Source organism: Convolutriloba macropyga, chromosome 1 (genome assembly GCF_964194025.1).
Source record: "Convolutriloba macropyga chromosome 1, txConMacr16.3, whole genome shotgun sequence".
NCBI lineage: Eukaryota > Metazoa > Xenacoelomorpha > Acoela > Convolutidae > Convolutriloba > Convolutriloba macropyga.
In genome coordinates, this window is record NC_134468.1 from 78,357,014 (window position 1) to 78,380,439 (window position 23,426).

Consider the following 23,426-nt stretch of genomic DNA (forward strand, 5'->3'; position numbering starts at 1 on the left):
AGCGAAAGCGAGTGAAATTGCAGTGTGAACTAATTTTTTCTGAGCGAGAGAAGTTTTTTGATTATGCACTGTGTTTAGTGAATGACTTTTTGACATTGAAAAGTAGTTTTTGACTGAATGGCACATATAGATAACCGTTTTTAGCCGTTTTTTCGTCTAAGTGGCCTAGTTTTTCTGTTTTTAATTTGATTTTTGTGGAAATAATTTTTAATCGATGCTATGTTGAAGTGTAAACCCCGGAAATTGATAGCACATAATTTTGCATAGCCTGAAATTGCGTTTCAAATGCGAAATTGGCACATATTTCTTGATTTTTAGTTAATTTTTGGCATTTTTTTCTATTAATTTCTTCATTTTTGGATCTTTTAGCTGTTTTTTGTCAAAAATCAGTTAATATGGCAACTTTTGATAATTCATATGCTGAATGCCTCTTTCTACGTCGATGTAATTTTGTTTCATAAAATTGTACATTTGCTAATCCGATTTTCGTAGTTTTTTGCCAATTTTTTTCAGTTTTTTGTTTGTATTTTGCTTTTAATTACTAGAAATAGTATTTTGGGGAACATGAGGGACTTTAATTTCGTTTCAATAAAAATTCAATCCTTTTTTGGGTTAAGTTTTTGAAAAAACAGATAAATTTTTTTCATAAATGCAGTCTTAAATATTTTTTGACCAGTTTTTTGCAAAATGTTTCATTGTTTCGTTTGTCTGAATTCTGCTTTTTCTTGTTTTATTCTGTTCAGCAAGTTGGATTTTTGTCTCGAATGACTCGTTGTCTTTTCTATGTCTCGAATGCTGATCAATGAAATGTACTCGTGTTTCTTGATTTTTTTAAATTTGATTTTTAACTTTCAAAAATCAAGAATTGGTCTTTTTGTTAGGGTGTTCCTAACATTGTGTCCAAATTCTTCACATTCTCGTTTGTATCATTCTAGTTTTGTCCTGGTACCTACTGTTATATTCGTTATATTGATTTTTTCAGTTGTTAAAAAATTGAATGAATTCAGCGTTTTCATAGATCTTGGTTTCTTCGGTTTGCAATTGATTTAATTAAAAATAAGGCAGTACTGGGAGTTTGCTAGAAAGTCTTTTCCAACATTTCTTCTTATTACTGTTCTTTGCAATTTTCTTGCGGGCTTGGTATTGTTTTTAGACGATTTTTTGCCTTTGAATATTATTCTGTTGCTTTTGTTTTTCTATGATTAATTTAATTTTTGAATTAGTATGAAATCATGTTGTCTAGCATATATACAACAAGGAAGAATCATATATTATTTTTTTCTTAATTGCCGTGATTAGAAATCTAATTGTAGTGGTTCTCTGATTCTTAAGTTTGAGCACTCTTTTTTGAATAATTTTGACTTTCCTGTCTTTTTTGAAAAGTTTTTATCTGCCGTTTGCTTTCGCGATCTTTTTGAGATTAGAATCATTAATTATCTGAGGGCAATTGATGGCCCTGTCAGCTTTGTCAGGCTAACAGTTTTTTGATCTTCCTAAAAATTTCAGACTTTGTTAACGTTACCAAACGTTTTCAATAATAAAATTCTGCTGGATTTTCTTTCTCTTGGTGACAGTGGTCTAAATTTCACCGATTTTTAGATCAGACCCGGGGAGTTAATCAGTTAATGGTTTAATACATAAGGTAGTGGCTTCCGCTTTTTGTGAAGTTTTGGTGCTTCGAGTCGCTTCCGGAATTCTTCCGGCTATGTTTTTTAAGATCTGTTCACACACTTTCATGATTTTTGAAGTCAAATTGGAGTGGTGATTTTGGTCACGCCGAAACAGGAAATGGAGCGAAAAAGCGAGTGGTTTTGCGGCGTGAATTTTTTTCGCTCTAATTTTAAAGTAGAGTGAGAAAACGGTGTTTGAACAAAAATTCGCTTTCTCGCTAGTGGTTTTTTGTTCACATGCGGCAATTTCACTCTGATTTTTACTGTTTTTTCGATTTTTTGGATCGGATTTTTTTCTAAATAGTTTTCCCAATCTATTCACAGCTCATTCTGGAACTAGATTTTTGTTAGAATCAAAATTACATATCTCACTTGTGGTTTTTTGTTCTCCCTAGCAGCATTTTGACATTGATTTTCTGTTTTTTTTGTTTTTTTCATCTGATTTTTTTTAGAAATGGTTTTCCCAAGTCACCCATTGTCCGTTCTAGGTCTAGTTGTTTGTTGAGTCAATGAAAATTCTTTGAATTGTACGTCAGGACTTGTCCTGCTATGTTTTTTGTTTCGTCGTCTGACGCTCTTTTTTCGTTTTACATTTGTTCACACGGCAAAGCTGAAAAAGTCAAATTTTCTGAATGACTTCTTTCTCTCACTAACGGCATTTGCGCGCGTGACGTCATTTCTCACTCGCTTTAGCAAAAGTTTTTAGGTTATTTGCGTTATTAGATTTTGATCATACTTGACTTACCTCACTCAATAAAATGACTTTTGCACTTTAAAACCTAAGTTTAATTTGAATTTGTTTAAGGTCAAAGGAACTGATTTGTGCAGTAAAGGTCCCTAATAAGAGGTTTCTGCGGAATGAATTTTAACAAGCTTTATTAATTTATCTCTGAATGTTTTTTACCTAGTTTTTTTGAGCGGCGTCATTTTTTTTTTCAATTTAGATCTGTTTCTATCTCTATTATATGGCACGCAGGTCTATTCTTTCGCAGCTATTCCGGCAATCTGCCGACTATGTTTTTGAATTTTTTGTGTATTTTTTATAAAAGAAAACAAAGAGCAAAATGTTGAATTGGATGTTACGGAATAGGGACATTAGGTGGTTGAGCTTGTGATTTAAATATCTATTCGCCAAACATTTTCACGAATACGATGTTAAGTTTTTATCGTTAACAATAATTACAAATTTGGATTTACTGTGCCCTCAAGTCGGTCTTGAAAGCAGGTTACCTCTCAACCGTCACAAAAATCTTTGAAATCAGGTTGTTGTTTTTGCTCTTGTGCGTGCTAATGCAATGTAGTCTTTGAAAGATTTTTTGGGGTTGTTCTCTTTTGATCATATGCAAACTTTTGGGTACGCACGTTTGTAAATTGAGGTGAAACGTGTTTTTCAATGGCCGCAAACCAATAACTGGGGTCATTATTTGCCTTCTGTTGGTTTTTACAATTCAAGGGTTTAATTTGTATCGGGGCGCTGTCTTTTTACGACTCGAAGAAGAGTATTGGTGGAGCGATAATTTTTTGAAGTGTATTTAAAACAGGATGTAAAAAAATACCGCACGCGAAAACTGAGTGTTTAGGTCAAACGAATGAACTCAGAGAGAAGATAGAGCATTTTTCTGTTCCTGCTTCAATTTTTATAGAGCGAGAAAAGTAGGTTAAAAAATTCTCAGCGAACAAATTTTTTTCTAATTGCGGTTTTTTCGAAGCAGTTTTCTAGTTTTTATTTTGCTTTTTTGGATAAAGTGCTGATTCATAAATCATTTCAACGAGTAGTTCCACGTTTGGGAGCATTTTTGAACATTTCAATCATATTTTAGACTTTTTATACACACTCTTCAGCTATTTCCGCTATTTTGCAGTATTAGACGCTTATTTGAAGGCTTCCGTACTTCAACCACCGTTTTCGTACTTCTTATTTGAAGGCTATCAATTTGTCAGTGGTATTTTTTGTTGAAAAAGTTTTTATGTTGGTCTTGATTTCGTAATTACCAATTTAAGATTGCTTTGGATGAAGAAAATAGGCTATATCTGAACTTTTTTTACTGAACTTTTCTTTTTTTTCAAATTTTTCCACATTCTTCTGTTTTTCGGCTTTCAGAACAGTTTTTTATGCTTTTCATGTAATCTGGCTGTTGGTAGCGTTAACGTTACTAAATGAAAAGTATCAACTGTTTGATAGCACATTTTCAATTGAAATCATAATCAATTATTAGGAGTTTTTAAGTTTTTACGTCTTGCTCATTTTTAATGTCTTTCAGTGCGTATTAGTGTCGTACGGGTGCTCAATGAGTAAGCAGGAACTGTTTCGTAAGGTGAGTTTAGATCAGTTATTCAGACTTGCGTTTTTCGAGATGCAACGTTGATTTTGTTTTGCTATCATCATTTGTTTTGCTTTCATGGTTTTGATAGTTTTATCAGTATCCGTTCGTGGCTGGCTAGGGTTTAAGTTAAGTTTCACTTCGAGTTCAGTCCAGAGTCTTTCAGCTTTGATTTTCATATAATCTGTTCACGTTTTTTCTTGATTTTTGATATCAAGTTGGAATGATGATTTTGGTCAAGTCTAAACAGAATGTGGCGCGAAAAAGTGAGTGGTTTAGCGGCGTGAAAATTTTTTCTCGAATTTTAAAATAGAGTGAGAAAACGGTGTTTGAACAAAAATTCGCTCTCGGTTGAGTTTTTGTTCACACGTGGCAATTTGATTTTGATTTTTACTCTTTCGGTCAACATTTTTTCGAAGTTTTTTTTTATCCATTCCTTGTCCATTCGAGGTCTTCTTTTTCGGTTAGTTTATGAAAGTTCTTTGAGTTGTAGGTCAGCACGTGTCCTGATGTGTTTTGATTTCGTCGTCAAGATTTTCTTACGACCCTATGACATCACAATTACCTTAATTGCGCTTTTTGTTCATTCATTGATGCACTTTTGACTAAATCGCGAGAGTGACGTCATTGTTCACATTTCCACTCTTAGTGGAGCGAGTTGTTTTGTTCTTTCTCGTGATTAAAATTTGGTCACACGACGTTCTTCGCTCTCAGAAATGACATCCTCTCTTTCAAGGTGGTGGACTTTTCTTTATTAATAGCCGCCCTCATCTTCTCAGCCGGCTATTATAGCGCTCCTATTTTTACAATCCAAGAATTGGATTGTATTGGTGCTCTGTCTTTTTATTTTATTTTTGTAAGATGTTTTCACAACTGTTTTTATGACTTTGAGCTTTCAAAACGGGATAAACAGGTAAAACTCAGCGGGCGTCAAGTTTCATTAGAGGCCCGCGTTTAGTAGTCCCTCAAGTACTCAGAGTGGCGAAGCTACTTTGAAGGCCGTAATTCAAGGTTAAAAGGTCATTTTTGTGAGTTTTTGAGCCTAAAATTATGAAATTTTTAGCACTTTTTCGTCATTTTTAGATTTTTTGTTAGACCAGTCTGAAGGTGAGGTTTATTAAAGTTGATAAAGGTCCTTTGCAAGACGTAATTGCTTTTTACGGCCACTTTAAGCGCTCTATCTATTGCTACTCCAAACATAAACACGGTAATTTATACTAATTTTTTCAAATTAATTGAAAATTTTTGACATTTTCTGAGTTGTTTCAGACTTTGATGTCAAAAAAAGCTCCTCTGGGGTTTAATATTAGGTTATGGCATAGTTTCTAGTGATAATGAAGTGGTTTTAAACTTTTTAACCTCATGAATTTTACGAATTTTTTTAAACTAAACTTGGTTTTTTTTTTCAAATTTTCTGACATTTATTGTCATTATTCAAGTTTTCCAGCCCCAGGGAGGGGGGGGGGGGGGGGGCAAGAAGCCTCATCTAGGGTTTGCTAACAGTTTACTGAAAATAGTTTTTGGCCATGGAATGGTATTCAACATTTTAATATCTTTTACCAATTTTTTTTGGTAAAGTGTCAATTTTTTTCTTTAAATTTTTAAAATTTTTATTCAGTGGCCAGGGAACCTCCTATAGGGTTTGCTAGTATGTTACTACATAGTTTCTAGGGGCAATAAAATAGTTTCCAAATTTTTTAAGCTTGCAATTCTTGGGAATTTTTTAAATAAAGCATGCAATTTAAAATTTTCGATTGTTTTCAAATTTTTCGATTTTTTTGTCATTCTCTGAGTTAAACTATCTTTAATGGCCAACGAACCTTTTTAAATGTGGTGGACGGTTTACAAAACAGAACTCCAGAGTCAAAAAATTGTTTTGACTTTTTTATAGCCCTATTTTTTGGAAATTTTCATTAAATTTTCTCTTCTCAGTTTCTTGATGCATTTGTCATATTTGTCCAGTTTATCTACTTTTAGTGGCAGATTCATCTCTTTCAAGGTTCTTGCGTGAGTTAATGAGTATATTGAAATGAGTCATATATGGCCTTCAAGTTAAAAGCTTCAAGGGTTTTAGCATTTTTTTTGGTTAAATTGTTTGATTATTTTAGTTTCTCAATTTTTGAGATTTTGTCTTGTTGGCTGGGATTGTTCAATTGATTTGCTGGTCAGGTTCATTCGGTCTGTCTTTCATTCAATTACTTGGATTGTATTTTAGGACTTGTCCTGCTGTTTCTTTTTTACAATTCAAAGAATTTGAATTGTATTGCGGCGCTGTCTTTTTTTTTAAGATCTGTTCACACATTTTCATGATTTTTGAAGTCAAATTGGAGTAGTGATTTTGGTCACGCCGAAACAAGAAATGGAGTGAAAAAGCGAGTGGTTTTGTGGCGTGCATTTTTTTCGCTCTAATTTTAAAGTTGATTTAGAAAACGGTGTTTGAACAAAAATTCGGTTTCTCGGTAGTGGTTTTTTGTTCACATGCGGCAATTTCACTCTGATTTTTACTGTTTTTTCAATTTTTGGGATCAGATTTTTTTCTAAATGGTTTTACCAATCCATTCTAGGCCTAGTTTGTTGTTTGAATTAAATGTTCATTTCTCGCTAGTGGTTTTTTTGTTCACATGCGGCATTTTGACATTGATTTTCTGTTTTTTTTTAATTTTTTTTAAATGGTTTTCTCAATTCACTCATAGTCCATTCTAGGTTTAGTTTTTCTGTTAAGTCAATGAAAATGCTTTGAATTGTACGTCAGGACTTGTCCTGCTATGTTTTTTTACTTCGTCGAATAAAAAAATGTTTCGCTTTACCTCATTTTGCCGCTTTTTCAACATTTTGCGTGAAATCTTTTTGACTTCTCTAGGCTAGTTTCCCTCTTCTCTCATTCTGCTAAAAGTGATTTTGAACATCAGTTGCTCAGCAAAGCAATTCAAAATGAACAGAGTCAGTATAAAAAATTGAAGTCGGAAGTAGAAACGGGATAAACCCATAAAGCCCAATTTTAGATGCCCGCTATTTGAACGTCGTTCCTATAAGTCTTAGTTACCATCTCTAATGCTTATTGGTATTGATGGTAGCCCCTGTAGCCTCTCTCTAAGAAACCCAAGTACGTTATGTTCAACTACGAAATGCCATCAAAATAAATCGGACTTAAAAAATGTTTTTGTTCAAAAATCTTTTTTTTTTTCAATATCTTCTGTTCTTTCAATCCCAATCATGCTTATTGGAATCAACGGCGGCTATTTTCCGGCAATCTGCCGGGTATGTTTTTAATTTGCGGAAATAATGTCAACTGCGTATGTGTTACTCTAAAAGGTTATTCGGAGGCTTAATCGGATAATAACATCTCAGCAATATGTCGAAAGAAATATCCTTTTATAATTTTCCTACTATCTTTTTTGAGACTGCAAATTTACAAGGCTATTTTCGGCCAACTTTTCAGCTATGTTTCCTATTTTCAATTTTGATTCAACTTTTGCTTTTTTTGGTTTATAAGACTATGGGCCTTTTTGATTGCGTTGAGTTTTTGTCAGCCTTTTAAAGCAATCTGGAGGCTGTCATTGGTCTCTGTCTTTTATTTTTTATAGAACGAGAGAGGTGGGGTTTTAAAAAAAGTTTCGCTATGCTTGACAAGTTTTATCAAATGTCTTCAGCTAAAGTGGGCTTTTCTTAATTGTATTAAACATTAAATGTAATTTTGAAAGCAATCTTTCGATATCGGTGCAAATATTTGTCCTTCACTTTCGTGATATACGGGATTGTTTTTGGTTAGAATTAGTTTTCCATGTGGTTTTGTTTCAATTTATGGCAAATGGTTTGCTCTTGAAGCTTTTGTTGTCTAATTTCCCTCCTTATTGTAGTTTTTTCAAAACATTGGCAAGGTCACTTGCGGATTTTCAACGAGTGTTGTTATTAAGGGGAGCCGACTCTTGAATGTTAGTTATGGCAGTTTTTTTCTGAGAGAAAAGTGAAACCCTTTGTAATTTGTTTTCGAGTTTTTGCTTTTGCATTTTATTTTGTACTTAATGTGTGTCTGTCTGGTGTCTGACAAAAATCGTTTCTGGTGTCTGATTTACACAAATTATTTCATTTTTTAGCTTAAAGTTTTTTTTTGAAAAATTTTTCAAAATTTGTTATTAATAGCCTCGTCAGCCTCTCAACTGCTATTATTTAGGCGCTCTCCTTTTTACAATTCAAAGAAATTGAATTGTATTGGGGCGTTGTCTTTTTTTAAGATCTGTTCACACATTTTCATGATTTTTGAATTGAAATTGGAGTAGTGATCTTGGTCACGCCGAAACAGGAAGTGGAGTTAAAAAGCAAGTGGTTTTGCGGCGCGAAATTTTTTCGCTCTAATTTTAAAGTATAGTGAAAAAACGGTGTTTGAACAAAAATTCGCTTTCTCACCAGTGGTTCACATGCGGCAATATCACTTCGATTTTTACGGTTTTTTTCGGTTTTTCTGGATCGGATTTTTTTAAATGTTTTTCCCAATTCCTTCATTGTTCATTCTAGGCCTACTTTTTGGTTTGAACCAAATTTCCATTTCTCTCTAGTGGTTTTTGTTCACATGCGGCATTTTGAAATTGATTTTCTGTTTTTTTCATTTTTTTTAATCTTATTTTTTTGAGAAATGGTTTTCCCAATTCACTTATAGTCCGTTCTAGGTCTAGTTTTTGTTTAGCCAATGAAATTTCTTTGAATTGTGTGTCAGGACTTGTCCTGTTTTTTTTTACAATTCCCTTTACCTTTTGATCACGTTTTCCGTTTTACGTAAGACACGATTTTCAAGCTTGAATTATTTCACCCACTGTTCCAACTGAATGGATTTTAAATTCTTTCACGTATTTGATATACGTTAGGTAGTTAATACGTTCAATTTCAAAAGTGAAAAATCGAAAGAACGGGATAAACCGATGAAGCACGGTCATTAAGTCATAGTGCATTAGGTTATCAAAATTCATTAAAGCGATTGCTAGCTGGCGTTATTATTATGCTTAATTGCCTTCAGCTTAGAAGTTGAATTAAGTGTATTTTGGAATTAACCGAATATGCAGAGTTTGCACACCAAGTAAAAACACCTCGACACTTCTGTCAATTGCTACAATTTCTATCTCTCATTTTTTTGTCTTTCATTCCCAGCTGTTTTCCGGCAATTTGCAGGCTATGTTTGGATTTGATTTTTTCTGTTTTGTATTTTACGGGCGTATAATGAGGAGCGTAAATGTAACTGTATCGACTGGTTCTTTAAGCGAGGAACCGTTTCGGAGAGAGAAGGTTTTCAGTAAAACGTTTTTTTTTCTGATTTTGATTTCCTCCTCATTTTTCTCCATTTTTGTTCAATATTGACTGCTATGACTGATTAGTAAATTTATTTTAGTTTCTGAGTTGTTGGCTGGAGCCTCAGTGTTTTTCTGTTTTTCTTGGAGTCGATTCCGGATTCTTCCAGTCATCTTCCAGTCTGTACACATGTGTTCATAATTTCTTGAGATCAAACTGATTTGATGATTTCATGACTTTGAGCTTTCAAAACCCTGACTTTCATGACTTTGAGCTTTCAAAACGGGATAAACAGGTAAAGCTCAGCGGGCATCAAGTTTTATTAGAGGCCCTTAGCCGTGTTTGGTAGTCCTTCAATACTTAAAGTGGTGAAGTTACTGGGAACTTACCTCACTTAAAAAATCACTTGTGAAATAACTTAATGCACTTTAAACTTTAATAGTGTGCATCTAAGTATTGCCAAACGTATTTTCCCTAATTCTTGAGTATTAGAGTCTTGAGTTTATGGTTTCGAATATTGTTTTTGGAAAAGCTCGCATTGGGGTTTTTCCTTATAGAGCGTATGTGTCTCATAAAGATGGACTGGATCTCACCCAAAAAATTTAGTGGTCTATTAAAGGACTGGTGGTCAATCTGTCTATCTTTTTTTAGTTGCTTCATATCCATGGAAGGCCTGAAACGTCTATCGCGGCTATTTTCCGGCAATCTGCCGGCAATTTTAAAAGTAGAATGGGAAAAAGGTGTACAGGCCAATTTGCTTTCTCGCGAGCGACTTTTTGCTCACATGCGGCATTTTGATGTGTGTTTTAAATCTTTCTTCAAGTTTTCTGACCGCATTTCTTTAATACTTTTTGTAGTTAATTCCTTGAAAGTTTTATATCTGCTTTTTGTTAGTACTTATCCGCCCATTTTATTCATTTTGTCATTTTCCATATTATTGTTACGATCGTTTGATCACGCGCCAAGAAATCACAAAACTTCTTTTTTCGTTTATTTCTATCACTCTTCATTTGAGGATGTGTATGTTTCTTTCTTCATTTCTTTATTTCTTCGATATGAATTTTCAGTCGTGTGAAATTGTTTGGTCATCAATTTTTGTCATGACTTACCTCACTCAATAAATTCAGTTTGCAGTAATCCATTAAATCTAAAGGAGAATTTTAAGTCTAAAACTAGCAAAGATTTTTTGTCGTTTTACCCCCTCATTTTTGAATACTCTGGAACGCACCACCTCTGTACCTTCAGCCGCTCCTTGAAATCCATATCGCCGTCCTGGTCCAAAACTTGCCAGACCAGTTATGTGATTTATTTTTTTGAAAATTACCTTTATTTGCCTCTCTCAATGAATTAATCACCCACTCTTGCATTGTTTTAGCCCAACTTGCAGCCCAACTGTTATAAATATTTATCCTTTTGACAAATTACCCTTTCATTTTTATATAATTTTACACCCCTTTGCCAGCCTTAGTCTTAAATTCTTACATCTTCTTAGAAGGTCACCCGCTCGATTTTACATAGTTTTACCTCGTTTGACAGCCACAATTATTTATTATACCTTCAGGGCAAATTGTAGGCTTTCAGCTTTACTCTTAAAATGTAGCCATACTCTAAAAAACTAATTCGGAGTATAGTTCCTCGAAACTCCTTGCATTGTAGCCCACTCTTAAATAACGAATTTTTTCGGGGTTTGGACTCGTTGAAAATTCTCCCATTGCAGCCCTGTAAATCACGATTTTTGTGATTTTTGTCGGGAGGGGGAAATTTCAGCTCAATGAAGACCCTCTTGCGTCAAGATTTTTGTCCGGATATTAATTTGTCAAAATCCTACCATTGCTGGCCACCTACATCACAATTTTTCACGTTGAAGTCCAAATTTCTCACGTTTCAGCCCCACTCTTAGATCATTTCACACCCTTGAAAATTTACTGCTCCACTCTTTTGTTTTTTTTCAACCCTTTGGCAAACCAGCCACTCTTTCCTACGACAAAAAGTGAGACATTTAGGACAGAAATGCAAACCAGGTGTGCTTTTGCGTTTGCTAGTGTGAGACATTGGCTCATTATGTGAGCAGAATTACTTATACTTATCTAGTAATCTTAAAAATTAAAGATATTTTCTGACAACCAATCTGAGGGAATATCGTATAAAAAAAACTATAAACAGCGCGTCTCGTACAACCTCTCTTAATAATTCATAATGCATTCAATCTGAATTTAACTTGATGTAGATAAAAAAATTGCACGTGATTGAAAATGGATATAAAAGATATTCGTTTAAGTTGCATTTGTTTCAGAGAAATGAACTAATAATAATTACACCGATTCTATCAATTTAGGTGTTTTACCCTATTCGAACATCACGAAAAAGGTACTTTAGTTCTCCCCAACGCATTTGCTAAGGTGTTTGCTGTCATAAATTTGGTAATTATGTAAGTAAGTGGCTGAGCTCCAATGGTCGAATATCGTCTGAATTGCGAACATGGTCAAAATGGTTCCTAGAATTCTTAATTATATCAATACAAGCCTGATTATGGGAAGACTTTTTGCTCAATGCTGACTTCCGCTAAGGTAGAAAACTCGGATCTATTCTGTTTTGCCCCCAATTGTTTTTTTTACGACCGCCTGTTACAATTTATATGATGTTATATAGCAAGTTACTATGTTAGAAAATAGCACGTGCGGCAGGGTGGCGTAAAGGGCATAAGACACTAAGATGGGGGACCAAAAGAAAATAGATTCGAAAACTTTGTTTGTACTTTTGGTACCGACTAATTGCTCCTTGAGTAGTTATATGGTTTGATGCAGTGCCAACTTTTACCTATCCAATCGCCTATTTTGCTAACCCAGTCAGAATCTGAGGAATTTTGTAAGCTTACTTTATCGCTCTTTTGAGGTGTTCATTTTAATGTCACTTAGCTGGATGACATGGGCACAGATTTTAGCTGCTCGATCAAATTTTGGTCTGGTTGTTAACCCTTAATCAGTTTAGACAAACTAGAATGCATATTTGATACCAATACTGCAAAAACTGTTGTTTTTCACTGCCTATTACAGTCAAATCTTTTTAAAAATAATCTAAATGAACATCAAGTGATCTTTCTAATCTTTTCTTTTCTAAATGAAAATAAAATCATTGTGTGTATTTGTGCCCCCACATATTTTTGTTCCTGGTTGTCCTTTATGGGAAAAACTCATTTTATACCTAGTGTTTATGTCTTTGTTGATGAGCACCTCCCCTTAGGCCGGATTCTTAGTTATTTAGTCTTTGTTTAGACCTTTAGAGGAACAATTTAGCTTCTATCGACCTTTATTATCTGAACTGAAAATCTTCCATTTGGAAATACCGCGTTTGGTCTTTTTGATATGCACCTCCCATTTGGCCGAAGCCTCAGGTATTTAGTCGTCAGACAATTATTGGAACTTGTTCCAAGCCGCGAAGACTAGAGCATCGGTGCAAAGGCCATCTGGGGTTTAGCTCTTTGAGGATTTGGGTCCCGTTAGTCTCAATTCTCCTTGAACCATCTTTCGGGACATAGCAGGGCATGCGTTGTCTGGACCAGACATGTAGTGTAGCCACTCTTATCTTTTGAGCTCTGCTATCACAGATGCAACACTACTCTGTGAAGTTATTTCTGTGACAATCGCTACATCTTTCTTGTCTGAATCTTACACAGTTTTTGTACATGAAGATTTTCATTTCAAATACGAATTGTGCGCAGGGATCACACACAGTTTTGCATCCACTACTCATCAACTTTCAGTTGTACAGTGTAGCAATCATCCCAAGCTCCCTCAAATCTCAACCTTGCTAACCCTGCATTCGTTGCCTACTAGCAGGGCGGTTGAAGCCAATTAGAGTTCACAAGAGATTTTCATTGGAGTCTAGCCGAATCACTTACTAAATGGTCGAACTTCATCTACTAGTCTCGATTTCACTTTCGTTACTTTGTTGATTTTCGAGTCAGTAAGACCATCTTTTGCTCATTGGAGACATTTCCAACGGGTAGAAGTCGGCGTACATGACCACAAGAGCCACTTTTATACAGGGTCCCACCGACGACCACTCCACTTTTGCTCCTTTCATTCAAGGGCACTGTTCAATGCTCTGCCTCAACACCCTCATCTGAGGCTCATACCTGCGCTGATGAGTCCGGACCGGCAAGGAACAAATTTTGACCTTAAGTCTCTACGTCACAGAGCTTCTTTTCGATTATTTCTATCACTCTTCAATTGAGTTTGTTTATGTTTCTTTCTTCATTTGTTTAATTCTTCAATATGAAATTTGAGTGTGAATTCGTTGGATCATCACTTTGTGTCATGACTTTCTTCACTCAATAAATCCAGTTTGCAATAATCTATTAAATCTAAATGAGAACTTTAAGTTCAAATCTAGCAGAGACCTTTCAACGTTTTACCCCCTCATTTTTGAACACTCTTGAACGCACCACCTACCTCTGTACCCTCAGCCGCTTCTTGAACTCTGGATCACCGTCCTTGTCCAAAACTTGCCAGTCCAATTATGTGATTCATTTCTTTGAAAATTAACTTTAATTAGCTCTATCAATGCATTAGTCCCCGACTCTTACATCATTTAAGCTCACTATGCAGCCCAACGGTTGCAATGATTTTACCTCTTGACAAATTATCCTTTCATTTTTATATCATTTTGCTCTCCTTGGCAGCCTTAGTCTTAAATTCTTTTACCTCTTCTTAGGTCACGACAAAAAAGGTCATTTTGGACAGAAATGAATTGCGAAAATGGTCAACATGGTTCATAGAAATCTTAATTAGATCAATACAAGCCTGATTTTAAAAAGACTTTTTGGTCAATGTTGACTTTTAGTTTCTGCCTCTTCCGCTGAGGGAGAAAACTCGGATCTATTGTGGTTCGCCGCCCATTGTTTTTTACGGCCGACTGTTACAATTTATATGTTGATATAAAGCAAGCTACTATGCAAAAATAGCACGTGCGGCTGGGGTGTATAAATTATATAAGCCTACTGAGCTGGGGGACCAAAAACAAAATAGATACGAAAACTTTGTTTGTCTTTTTGGTACCGACTAAATGCTCCTGAGTAGTTATATGGTTTGATGTAGTGCCAACTTTTACCCATCCAATCCAGTCAGAATCTGAGGAATTTTGTATGCTGACTTTATCATTTTCACTAAAGATATTTTTTCGGACTTGACATCTTTGAGATATGTGAAGCGCTATTTCTAAGTGTCAATTTTTTTCGCTTAATTGGATTACATCAAATTTTGGCCTGGTTGTTAACCCTTAATCAGCATAGACAACCTAGAATGCATATGTGATAGCAAAACTGCATGGACTGGTGTTTGTCACTGCCTGTTACAGTCAAATCTTTTTAAGAATAATCTAAATTAACATCAAGTGAACATCAAGTGATCTTTCTAATCTTTTCTTTTCTAAATGAAAACAAATCATCGTCTGTATTTGTGCCCCGTCACAAATTATTGTTCCTGGTTGGCCCTAATGGGAGTGGAATTTTCTGGAGAGTTTTAGAGTGCTGCTTGGAGCATTCTATAAAGAAAATTGGGTTTTTGTACTCAAGAGAAATTTTTTTTCCAAATTGGATGTTATCTCTAATCTTCTACTGAACATGACCTCAGATTATGTTGCCTTTAGATTTAGACACTGACACTGGGGTCTTTGTATAACCTGGTATAACTGCCATCTATTTTTACTTTTTGATTCATGTTGGTATAAGTATACGTTTTTAACACGTTCGTTTTAAAAAGAACGTATAAACAATAGAATACTGATGGCGTGATGCAGTAAACTTTCAACAACAATTAAAACCAATGTCTGAAGAATCTTGTTGTCAAACTATCTTTTCTATTTCCGATTTGAGTAACTAAATGAATGAACCTCTGAAGTAGTAATGAAAAAAAACGTGATTTCTGACAATTGTGTCAAATTTTTGTTTCCTTTTCCAATCAGAGCAGCATGTGAGCCTAATGAAATAGAATCATGAGTACAAAAATCCGTTGAAATGTTGTTTTTAAGAGAGTGAATGTTTCTTGTTGTAGCTGATGTAGCTGATGTCGTAGCATGTGTACGCAAATGGACGCAAAAAACAGAGTATAAAACGGATTCGTATTATTTGTTCATATTTAACAGCTTTCTGTTATCATAGCAACTATTATGCAGTTTTTGTTTTAGTTACAGCTACAGTTAATCAAGTTAAAAAGCGGAAAGTGGGAAATAGTGATTTTAACCAAAAGACTCGCCTAAAACAGTCAGAGCAAAAGGCTTGCTTTTTATAACTCAGCAGAATATTGCAGAAATAAACTGATTTGAGCATTAAATAATGTGTTACTGTGTCTTGCGTTTTGTTTATTTTTGAGTAAACTATTACTATGTCAACTCGTGAGTACAAAGTTAAAACGAACTTAAACTTTTGTTTAAACATTTCTTAGACTTGTCTTTGTCTTCGATTTGTTTCGATAACGGATTGAAAAGCTGGAATACATATGTGATAGCAATACTGCATGAACTGTTATTTTTCACTGCCTGTTACAGTCAAATCTTTTTAAAAGTAATCTAAATGAACATCAAGTGATCTTTCTAATCTTTTCTTTTGCCCCGTCACATATTATTGTTCCTGGTTGTCCTTTATGGGACAAAAACTCATACCTAGTGCTTCGTTTCTTTTTTGATGAGCACCTCCCCTTAGGCTGGAGTCTTAGATATTTTGTCTTTATTTAGACCTGTAGAGGAACAATTTAGCCTCTAGCAACCTCATTTTATCTGAAATGAAAATCCAGTAGAAAATACCACATTTGGTCTTTTTGATGTGCACCTCCCCTTTGGCCGAAGCCTCAGGTATTTAGTCATCAGACATTTAGAGGAACTTGTTCCAAGCCAAGAGGTCCAGAGCATTGGTGCAAAGACCGTCTGGGGTCCAGCTCTTTGAGGAGTTGAATCACGTTAGCCTCAATTCTCTTTAAACCATCTTTTCGGACATATCAGAGCATTTGTCTGGACCAGACATATAGTGTAGTCACTCTTGTCTTTTGAGCTCTGCTATCACAGATGCAACACTACTCAGTGATGTTATTTCTGTGACAATCATTGGACCCATTTCCTGCTTGAAGATTTTCATTTCAAATATGAATTGTGCGCAGGGATCGCACACAGTTTTTTTTATCCACTACTCACCAACTTTCTGTCATTCAGTGTAGCAATCATCCCAAGCTCCCTCAAATCTCAACCTTGCTAACCCTGCATTCGTTTTCTACTAGCAGGGAGGTTCAGGCCAATTACAGTACACAAGAGAATTTCATTCGATCTAGCCGAATGACTACTAAATGGTCGAACTTCATCTACTAGTATCGATTTCACTTCCGTTATTCTGTTGATCTTCTTGTCAGTAAGACCATCTTCATTCATTGGAGACAGTTCCAACAGGTAGAAGTTGCTGATACATGACCACAAGAGCCACTTTTATACAGGGTCCCACCGACGACCACTCCACTTTTGCTCCTTTCATTCAAGGGCACTGATCTTCGATATGAAACTTGAGTCATGTGAACTCGTTTGATCATTAATTTTTCTCATGACTTTCTTCACTCAATAAATTCAGTTTGCAATAATCGAGTAAATCTAAATGAGAATTTTAAGTCTAATACTAGCAGAGATCTTTCATCGTTTTACCCCCTCATTTTTGAACAGTGACAATTTTGATCGCACCACCCTCAGCCGCTTGTTGTCTGGACCTTACACAGTAATTCCTACTCGAAGATTTTCTTTTCAAATATGAATTATGCGCAGGGAACGCGCACAGTTTTTTTTATCAACTACTCATCAAATTTCAGTCGTACAGTGTAGCAATCATCCCAAGCTCCCTCAAATCTCATTGTTGCTAACCCTGCATTCGTTGTCTACTAGCAGGGAGGTTCCGGCCGAATAGAGTACTTAAAAAAATTTCATTGGAGTCTAGCCGAATAACTACTAAATGGTCGAACTTCATCTACTTGTCTCAATTTTACTTCCGTTATTCTGTTGATTTTCTCGTCAGTAAGACCATCCTTCGCTCATTGGAGACAATTCCAACAGGTAGAAGTTGCTGATACATGACCACAAGAGCCACTTTTATACAGGGTCCCCCCCGACGACCACTCCACTTTTGCTCCCTCCATTCAAGGGCACTGTTCAATGCTCTGTCTCAACTCCCTCATCTCAGGCTCATGCCTGCGCTGGCTAGTCACCGAACCTCTTTTCGATTATTTCTATCATTCTTAATTTGAGTACATATGTGTTTCTTTCTTTATTTGTTTAATTCTTCGATATGAAACTTGAGTCATGTGAACTCGTTTGATCATTAATTTTTCTCATGACTTTCTTCACTCAATAAATTCATTTTGCAATAATCGAGTAAATCTAATTGAGAATATTAAGTCTAATACTAGCAGAGATCTTCCATCGTTTTACCCCTTCATTTTTGAACAGTGACAATTTTGATCGCACCACCCTCAGCCGCTTGTTGTCTGGACCTTACACAGTAATTCCTACTCGATGATTTTCTTTTCAAGTATGAATTATGCGCAGGGAACGCGCGCAGTTTTTTTATCAACTACTCATCAACTTTCAGTCAAACAGTATAGCAATCATCCCAAGCTCCCTCAATTCTCAACGTTGCTAACCCTGCATTCGTTGTCTACTAGCAGGGAGGTTCAGACCGATTAGAGTACACAAAAGCATTTCATTGGAGTCTAGCCGAATAACTACTAAATGGTCGAACTTCATCTACTAGTCTCAATTTCACTTCCGTTATTCTGTTGATTTTATAGTCAGTAAGATCATCCTTCGCTCATTGGAGACAATACCAACAGGTAGAAGTTGCTGATACATGACCACAAGAGCCACTTTTATACAGGGTCCCACCGACGACCACTCCACTTTTGCTCCCTTCATTCAAGGGCGCTGTTCAATGCTCTGCCTCAACTCCCTCATCTCAGGCCCATGCCTGCTCTGATCAGTATCGGACCGGCAAGGAACATTTTTTGACATCAAGTCTCTGAATCACAGAGCCTCTTCTCAATTTTTTCTATCACTCTTCATTTGAGTACATGTGTGTTTCTTTCTTCATTTGTTTAATTCTTCGATATGAAACTTGAGTCATGTGAACTCGTTTGATCATTATTTCTTCTCATGACTTTCTTCACTCAACAAATTCAGTTTGCAATAATCTAGTAAATCTAAATGAGAATTTTAATTCTAATACTAGCAGAGATCTTTCATCGTTTTACCCCCTCAATTTTGAACGCACCACCCTCAGCCGCTTGTTTTCTGGACCTTACACAGTAATTCCTACTCGAAGCTTTTCTTTTCAAATATGAATTATGAGCAGGGAACGCGCACAGTTTTTTCATCAACTACTCATCAACTTTCAGTCAAACAGTATAGCAATCATCCCAAGCTCCCTCAAATCACAACGTTGCTAACCCTGCATTCGTTGTCTACTAGCAGGGAGGTTCAGGCCGATTAGAGTACACAAAAGCATTTCATTGGAGTCTAGCCGAATAACTACTAAATGGTCGAACTTCATCTACTAGTCTCAATTTCACTTCCGTTATTCTGTTGATTTTCTAGTCAGTAAGATCATCCTTCGCTCATTGGAGACAATTCCAACAGGTAGAAGTTGCTGATACATGACCACAAGAGCCACTTTTATACAGGGTCCCACCGACGACCATTCCACTTTTGCTCCCTTCATTCAAGGGCGCTGTTCAATGCTCTGCCTCAATTCCCTCATCTCAGGCCCATGCCTGCTCTGATCAGTATCGGACCGGCAAGGAACATATTTTGACATCAAGTCTCTGAATCACAGAGCCTCTTTTCAATTTTTTCTATCACTCTTCATTTGAGTACATGTGTGTTTCTTTCTTCATTTGTTTAATTCTTCGATATGAAACTTGAGTCATGTGAACTCGTTTGATCATTTTTTTTTCTCATGACTTTCTTCACTCAATAAATTCAATTTGCAATAATCGAGTAAATCTAAATGAGAATTTTAAGTCTAATACTAGCAGAGATCTTTCATCGTTTTACCCCCTCATTTTTGAACAGTGACAATTTTAAACGCACTACCCTCAGCCGCTTGTTGTCTGGACCTTACACAGTATTTCCTACTTGAAGATTTTCTTTTCAAATACGAATTATGCGCAGGGAACGCACAGTTTTTTTTTAATCAACTACTCATCAACTTTCAGTCGTACAGTGTAGCAATCATCCCAAGCTCCCTCAAATCTCATTGTTGCTAACCCTGCATTCGTTGTCTACTAGCAGGGAGGTTCCGGTCGAATAGAGTATACAAAAAATTTCATTGGAGTCTAGCCGAATAACTACTAAATGGTCGAACTTCATCTACTAGTCTCAATTTCAATTCCGTTATTCTGTTGATTTTCTCGTCGGTAAGACCATCCTTCGCTCATTGGAGACAATTTCAACAGGTAGAAGTTGCTGATACATGACCAAAAGAGCCACTTTTATACAGGGTCCCACCGACGACCATTCAACTTTTGCTCCCTTCATTCAAGGGCGCTGTTCAATGCTCTGCCTCAATTCCCTCATCTCAGGCTCATGCCTGCGCTGGCTAGTCACCGAACCTCTTTTCGATTATTTCTATCATTCTTAATTTGAGTACAAGTGTGTTTCTTTCTTCATTTGTTTAATTCTTCGATATGAAACTTGAGTCATGTGAACTCGTTTGATCATTTTTTTTCTCATGACTTTCTTCACTCAATAAATTCAATTTGCAATAATCGAGTAAATCTAAATGAGAATTTTAAGTCTAATACTAGCAGAGATCTTTCATCGTTTTACCCCCTCATTTTTGAACAGTGACAATTTTGAACGCACTACCCTCAGCCGCTTGTTGTCTGGACCTTACACAGTATTTCCTACTTGAAGATTTTCTTTTCAAATACGAATAATGCGCAGGGAACGCAAACAGTTTTTTTATCAACTACTCATCAACTGTCAGTCGTACAGTGTAGCAATCATCCCTCCTCCCTCAAATCTCAACGTTGCTAACCCTGCATTCGTTGTTTACTAGCAGGGAGGTTCAGGCAGATTTGAGTACACAAAAGAATTTCATTGGAGTCTAGTCGAAGAACTACTAAATTGTCGAACTTCATCTACTAGTCTCAATTTCACTTCCGTTATTCTGTTGATTTTCTAGTCAGTAAGATCATCCTTCGCTCATTGGAGACAATTCCAACAGGTAGAAGTTGCTGATACATGACCACAAGAGCCACTTTTATACAGGGTCCCACCGACGACCATTCAACTTTTGCTCCCTTCATTCAAGGGCGCTGTTCAATGCTCTGCCTCAATTCCCTCATCTCAGGCTCATGCCTGCGCTGGCTAGTCACCGAACCTCTTTTCGATTATTTCTATCATTCTTAATTTGAGTACAAGTGTGTTTCTTTCTTCATTTGTTTAATTCTTCGATATGAAACTTGAGTCATGTGAACTCGTTTGATCATTTTTTTTCTCATGACTTTCTTCACTCAATAAATTCAATTTGCAATAATCGAGTAAATCTAAATGAGAATTTTAAGTCTAATACTAGCAGAGATCTTTCATCGTTTTACCCCCTCATTTTTGAACAGTGACAATTTTGAACGCACTACCCTCAGCCGCTTGTTGTCTGGACCTTACACAGTATTTCCTACTTGAAGATTTTCTTTTCAAATACGAATTATGCGCAGGGAACGCAAACAGTTTTTTTATCAACTACTCATCAACTGTCAGTCGTACAGTGTAGCAATCATCCCTCCTCCCTCAAATCTCAACGTTGCTAACCCTGCATTCGTTGTTTACTAGCAGGGAGGTTCAGGCAGATTTGAGTACACAAAAGAATTTCATTGGAGTCTAGTCGAAGAACTACTAAATTGTCGAACTTCATCTACTAGTCTCAATTTCACTTCCGTTATTCTGTTGATTTTCTAGTCAGTAAGATCATCCTTCGCTCATTGGAGACAATTCCAACAGGTAGAAGTTGCTGATACATGACCACAAGAGCCACTTTTATACAGGGTCCCACCGACGACCATTCAACTTTTGCTCCCTTCATTCAAGGGCGCTGTTCAATGCTCTGCCTCAATTCCCTCATCTCAGGCTCATGCCTGCGCTGGCTAGTCACCGAACCTCTTTTCGATTATTTCTATCATTCTTAATTTGAGTACAAGTGTGTTTCTTTCTTCATTTGTTTAATTCTTCGATATGAAACTTGAGTCATGTGAACTCGTTTGATCATTTTTTTTCTCATGACTTTCTTCACTCAATAAATTCAATTTGCAATAATCGAGTAAATCTAAATGAGAATTTTAAGTCTAATACTAGCAGAGATCTTTCATCGTTTTACCCCCTCATTTTTGAACAGTGACAATTTTGAACGCACTACCCTCAGCCGCTTGTTGTCTGGACCTTACACAGTATTTCCTACTTGAAGATTTTCTTTTCAAATACGAATTATGCGCAGGGAACGCAAACAGTTTTTTTATCAACTACTCATCAACTGTCAGTCGTACAGTGTAGCAATCATCCCTCCTCCCTCAAATCTCAACGTTGCTAACCCTGCATTCGTTGTTTACTAGCAGGGAGGTTCAGGCAGATTCGTGTACACAAAAGAATTTCATTGGAGTCTAGTCGAAGAACTACTAAATTGTCGAACTTCATCTACTAGTCTCAATTTCACTTCCGTTATTCTGTTGATTTTCTTGTCAGTAAGACCATCCTTTGCTCATTGGAGACAATTCCAACAAGTAGGAGTTGGTGATATTTGACCACAGGAGCCACTTTTATACAGGGTCCCACCGACGACCACTCCACTTTTGCTCCCTTCATTCAAGGGCACTGTTAAATGCTCAGCCTCAACTCCCTCATCTCAGGCTCATGCCTGCGCTGATTATTCACAGAGCCTCTTTTCGATTATTTCTATCATTCTTCATTTGAGTACATGTGTGTTTCTTTCTTCATTTATTTAATTCTTCGATATGAAACTTGAGTCATGTGAACTCGTTTGATCATTAATTTTTCTCATGACTTTCTTCACTCAATAAATTCAGTTTGCAATAATCGAGTAAATCTAAATGCGAATTTTAAGTCTAGTACTAGCAGAGACCTTTCATCGTTTTACCCCATCATTTTTGAACAGTGACAATTTTGAACGCACCACTCTCAGCCGCTTGTTGTCTGAACCTTACACAGTATTTCCTACTTGAAGATTTTCTTTTCAAATACGAATTATGCGCAGGGAACGTACACAGTATTTTTTATCAACTACTCATCAACTTTCAGTCCTACAGTGTAGCAATCATCCCAAGCTTCCTCAAATCTCAACGTTGCTAACTCTGCGTTCGTTGTTTACTAGCAGGGAGGTTCAGGCCGATTAGAGTAGACAAAAGAATTTCATTGGAGTCTAGCCGAATAACTACTAAATGGTCGGACTTCATCTACTAGTCTCAATTTCACTTCCGTTATTCTGTTGATTTTCTAGTCAGTAAGACCATCTTCATTCATTGGAGACAGTTCCAACAGGTAGAAGTTGCTGATACATGACCACAGGAGCCACTTTTATACATAGTACTACCGACGACCACTCCACTTTTGCTCCCTTCATTCAAGGGCACTGTTCAATGCTCTGCCTCAACTCCCTCATCTCAGGCTCATGCCTGCGCTGATTATTGACAGAGACTCTTTTCGATTATTTCTATCATTCTTCATTTGAGTACATGTGTGTTTCTTTCTTCATTTGTTTAATTCTTCGATATGAAACTTGAGTCATGTTAACTCGTTTGATCATTAATTTTTCTCATGACTTTCTTCACTCAATAAATTCAGTTTGCAATAATCGAGTAAATCTAAATGAGAATTTTAAGTCTAATACTAGCAGAGACCTTTCATCGTTTTACCCCATCATTTTTGAACAGTGACAATTTTGAACGCACCACTCTCAGCCGCTTGTTGTCTGGACCTTACACAGTATTTCCTACTTGAAGATTTTCTTTTCAAATACGAATTATGCGCAGGGAACGCACACAGTATTTTTTATCAACTACTATTCAACTTTCAGTCCTACAGTGTAGCAATCATCCCAAGCTCCCTCAATTCTCAACGTTGCTAACCC

The 23,426-nt window shown here is 36.2% G+C and overlaps 1 protein-coding gene across 1 annotated transcript in view; it reads left to right on the top strand.

Moving 5' to 3' along the window:
• The window catches only part of LOC142351020 (E3 ubiquitin-protein ligase rnf213-alpha-like), a 157,792-nt gene that overhangs the window by 107,142 nt on the left and 27,224 nt on the right, over window positions 1–23,426 (top strand). The window lies entirely within an intron of this gene.